Here is a 5,577-nt window from a genome sequence, read left to right on the forward strand (position 1 = left end):
ACAGAAAGTTTCCTACGATGGGGAGAAGTGGCCGCAAGGACTGCATCGATAAGATCAACGAATACAGTAATGTTTTACAACCCAGCTGGTATCCGCTGTTCATTCCGACATATCCCCACTCGGCGGAAGGCCTAGGCCTATTTAACTTTTTTTTTTTCAAACAACGTGCCATTCCGACATGAGGTCATTAATAGGCTATTAATGTCATAACTATTAGGCTATCATTAGGCTTACTATGCATGGCTGTAGGCAGCTATGAGGCCACTGAGATCTGGACCTCATCGGTTTTGTGAAAGCCGATTGGAAATACTTAAGTTTAGAGCGAACGTTTCAACTATGTTTGCCATGGTAGACAAAAACACTCAAATAAAACAATAGCCTAAAAAATAACTGCATGCGTAATGGACACGGCTCTATATCCTAAATAATTTTCGAGGTTCGCCATTTGGTAATATGACCTATCCTTACTGACAATAATTTAGATTGAGCACAACTAAAGTTGCACGAAGGCAAAATACAGTCCTAAAAGCCTATTCTATATAGCCTGGCCAATATTGTAGATGTGCAAAAGCAGCATTTGCGTGCGTGCTTGCCGGTGAGGTGTAGCCTACAAAAATGAGCATAACATCTGATTATTAAAGTATGGCTATAGGATATAGGCTAGAGAAGAGTTGGTTTAAAATTCAAGTGTAGTAAAAAAGTTTGTGCACATCCCCGGTCAAGGTGCAGAACAAGAGTAGGCTAAATCATAAAAAAAATGGAAAAAGGTTCGCACACTTGAAATCCTTCTTTTATAGGATATAGGCTAGAGAAGAGTTGGTTTAAAATTCAAGTGTAGTAAAAAAGTTTGTGCACATCCCCGGTCAAGGTGCAGAACAAGAGTAGGCTAAATCATAAAAAAATGGAAAAAGGTTTGCACACTTGAAATCCTTCTTTTTTGATTTGATTTGGTCTTCTTCAGATTAAAATTCAAGTACGTGCGCTATTTAACCCCTCGAGACCGACTGCAGTCTGCTGACACAGCCAGACGACTCTCCCAACCCATTCATTCGTTTTGGCCGATATAATCCATTCATTCGTTTTGTGCGTAGGCCTATATAGATTCCTGCATGCTGCATTACCGTGACCCTTAGCCTACCTTGTGGATGATTTTTTCTCATTGGAATACAGCAGGACAGAATGCCTTTTATCTAACAAACGCAAAAGCTGAGATTGTTGGAAGGACTAGGCTACTCAACAAACTTGTTTTTCGTTTCTGGGAGATCTCGTTATCGTTTTGGATTGTCGGATTTTTATACTTATTGTTTGGACTTATGGACAATGAACTTTGAGGGGTGGTTGTTAGTGCTTTACAAAGCTTTGTGTTAATAAGTGTCGGTCCTCCTATCCTTCAGCTCACTGCGCGATGCAGTTGCGCATAGTGGCCACGAAGTCATTAACTGTTTACGACACAATACATGATATTTGTGTTTTTCGTTTCTTAGATTTAATGCATGTTTGACATGTAAATAGGCCTTCAGTCCGTTAACTTAAGGCCTTCTTTTGCATGGGGTTGCTCGCATCCGCCCGTAACCTAGACTATTATGTGCGTAGTGGCTGCATACTCTTATAATCTTATAATAAGAGGCAAATTGTTACAGGACAACTTAAACTGACTTCCCCAATGCTTCCCCGCAGCACATTACATTTTAATATAGGCTAATATAGGATGAACAAAGTCTATGCTATATTAAATCCAGTAGCCTAATAATTCTATGTGCCACGTCCGATTTCGCAAGTGATGTAGTAGGCTACGTTTAAACATCGACAAACGTCTGTGAGACTACCCATTTCATGAAGAGCAATTGTCTTGTGCGATCATTCCCCCTCCCCCACACTTGTCTAACCAGTTCACTAGACATTATAGCCTACCTGTATGCGGCATTGGACGATTGCCTCCCTCCCCCCTCTCTCTCGACAGACACTTCCTGACACTAGGGCTCGGGATCATGACATCAAAACTTCGCGGGCACTGCCACATTGGCAGCTTCACTCCTTAGTTTACTATGGATTACTATTTACTCCCGCCTTTTAGTGTGTTCCTGTTACTTAGTTTTTGCCTTCTTGGTAGTATGTTGCTGTGTAGTGGGGTGTAACAGTGCAACCCACGATCGCAAGAGGAAAAGAATAAATCGCTACTATTTCTGCTTCTTGTCTTGTGCATCTGAATGAATGGATATTACGTTCAGTGCGCTACCAAATGGCGGCGATATTCCTAGAATGCAAGGCGTGTGCCCGAGCCCTATTATGTAAATGTAAAAATGTGTGTGTGTGTGTGTGTGTGTGTGTGTGTGTGTGTGTGTGTGTGTGTGTGTGTGTGTGTGTGTGTGTGTGTGTGTGTGCGCGCTGAACCACGAATTCACATATTAACTTTTCTTTTCAGCAGACATCGCAATCATAAAAAAATCGCAAAACTTTTTAATAAAATAATGCCTCTTGCTTTAATGGGTTCCGGAGGTTCGTAGAGTAAGTTTTGAACCCCGGTCGCTGACGTATGATTAAGATGCCTCAACCATTTACGCCACAGTTCGAGTGTCAATTTCTTCGCACTTAGCCAAGAAATATAAAGGATTCAGTCAGTCGAGTTCATTTAGCCTATTCGCGGCATGCACTTGAAACGCCGATCAAAAGTTCTGACATGTTAAACTGACGTTAGTCATTAATTCACCACATGATAAAATGCTGTTATATTGACGCACAGTAGCCCACGGTAGTCTATGTCTATCTCTGAATCAACATGAACATGCATAACGAGATCCATATATTCTAAGTTGCTAGAAACTTCTTTTGCGGAGCTAGGCCTACTAGTCGATGGTTACAATGAATCAACCTCACTGCCCTATCGCATATCTGACCATCCATTGTTATAATGTTACAAAATGCGCGATCTTCTCCAATCATGTAGCCTACGGTTATAAGTAAAGTGACATGATAGGCATGTAGGCCTATTAAAGATATTTCTGTTAAACACGTTTTATTTTCAGTTGTCAAAAGTGGTGGGGACAAAATCTGTGATAAAGTGCTGGGTAAGCTACCCAGCGTCGCCGGTTAAAATGAACATGCCTCCGTTTTAAAATAGCCTATAGGCCTACACATTTCTAAGTATTCCTAACATAAATGTAGCCTAAATGTCCATCTTGTCCATCTCTTTCGTCTTCGCCTTGACAATAATAGCCTATTCACGGAAATGCGGTCTTGTAACCGTAATGAATTAATGAATTAATCTAAGGTTGCCTATATCGAGTCTTTCAGGTTGAATTGAAGGCTTCTAAAACCATTTTCATTAATTTCAACAATGGTTTATTGAAACGTCGTTTGATTATAATTTCGCCAGTCATCACCTTCATTTTAATGATTAAATGAGACGGATTAAATGAGACGGATATGCGGAGCATTTCTCTCCCTCTCCATTGACCAAAACGTTGCTCTGGCATCTCTGCTGGACTGACTGAGTTATAGGCTACGTCGAGTGAGAGAGCCAGCTGTGAGGTAGGCCTACGCTGTAAAACATTCGAAAACTCTGAAACTGCAATCTGACATGCCGAGCGTGATGTCTCTTTTCTCCGCTTGTCACCAGCGCGGTGTCTTCGGGTTTTTCCGTGTTTTCCGGTATGAGCCGAACCTTCCTTTTATTAAGGCGGTCTTATGTTGCCCCCTTGCGGTTGCAGTTTTAATTAAAGTCCCGATGCTTCGGGAGTCCCGATGTGCGGGAAAGAAAGGAGCATTCTCAACCCGTACCATCTGTAAGTCATGCTCATCCCACTCCAACATGAATCCTCCCGATCGTGGGTAATGGTCCTTCTATGGGTCGATCCTGACCAACCTACGGAGGCGCCGTCCGCCGGACTGGTCTAAAAGGAGGCACAGAGGATCACCACGGTGAGGGTAGGGACTTGGGATGTTGGAGGCTGGACTTCGGGGGTTCCTGGTACGTGATCTTCTGGTCAGCTGCTGTCTTGTCTTGAAAATAAGGAAAACAAAGAAAACCAAGCACAACACAAATCTGCAAATCTAACAAAACAAAAGAAAAGGAATTCATGTCTTTTTGCTTGCTGCCGACTTACGCCAGAATGTAACAGGGTGGACAGGGCAACCACCCCAAATCTGTAGCCTGACTACGCCACCCTGGGGCCTAGCGCCTCAGGGAATCTTTAGGAGATTGAGACTTTTACTGAGACTGAGCTGCACAGGTTCGATCAAGCATAAGGAGACATGAATTCCTTAAATAAACAATTTATTGAACACAAAAGACAGACATTCAACAGAGACAGACAGAGCTGGCCTGAGGGGGCAGGCTAATATCAACGGTGACCAGTTTATATCAAACACAGCAATTCTCCAGTATGAAAGTGTTAAGTAGTGCAACTCTCCACAGCAAGCAACTCTCAGTACACACACTCTAGTTCCCCAGCAGGTGACTAGGCCCCCCCCCATTAACACTCTGCCTGCTCACAAAAGAAAGACAATGGACAAAGACAATCAAACCAAAAGTAACAGACAAAATAGTAAAGCAAACATCAAACAAAACTAAAGGAAGACAAGACAGCAGCCTGACCAACTGTAGCAGTCCGGAGAAGCAGGAAACATCACCCCTGCTGAGGTCCGGACAGGCAGGGCACCCAGCTACAGTACATAAAATGATAAACATTAACCACACTGACAAAACTAACACAAACAGAAACACTTAAAAAGATGGCATACCTGGTGGAAGGCTCTGGTGTGCTCGCACACACCTTCTCGCAGCAGAGCCTACACTGTTGCTAACCATCCAAGCTCTTAAATAGGCTGCAGAGCCAGTTAACCAATTAAGGGTCATTGCCCCGCCCCTCGTTAGCAAGGCAGGCCAGAGGGAAGACACAGGGCCAACAGTCAGTCTACCCTACTACATTCGCATAGGTCGCATTCTTGACACCACTGCCTAATGTCTGAGGACATGCCTGGCCAATAACAGCGACGGCGTACCAGTTCCATTGTCCGCTCCACACCTTGGTGGCCATGGTCCTGATGCAGCTGTTTTAGAGTCTCCTGTTGGAGAGATGCTGGTAGGAGGAGCTGTAGGCTTTCCTCACCCCCATCGGGACGAAAGACACGGCGATACAAGACCCCTTCGATCTCCACCAGACGATCCCACTGGCGCAAGAGCACCATTGCTAGTCTAGGGACCTGTTGGCGCTCGTGAGAGGTAGGTTGAACCTGTTTCCTCCAAAAGGCCAAAACATCTTGCAGGAGGGGATCAGCCTCCTGCAAAGAACGGATGTCTGACGGGGTGTGGCATGGGAGGACTGACATGACAGACTGGGTAGCTGATATCGTCGGGTTCAAGTCAGAGACTTGTTGCAAGTGCTTAGGGACTAGGGTACCGGGAAAGGCATACTCAGCCAAGCTGGAACCAGACAGGTACTGTCGAGACAGTGCATCAGCATTCTTATTGCTGCGGCCGGAGCGATACTTGATCTCAAAATCAAATGCAGCCAGTTGGGCAGCCCAACGATGTTCTGTGGCCCCCAACTTGGCAGAGTGGAGGTAGCTGAGTGGGTT

The sequence above is a fragment of the Sardina pilchardus genome, chromosome 18 (genome assembly GCF_963854185.1).
Source record: "Sardina pilchardus chromosome 18, fSarPil1.1, whole genome shotgun sequence".
In the NCBI taxonomy this organism is placed as follows: domain Eukaryota; kingdom Metazoa; phylum Chordata; class Actinopteri; order Clupeiformes; family Clupeidae; genus Sardina; species Sardina pilchardus.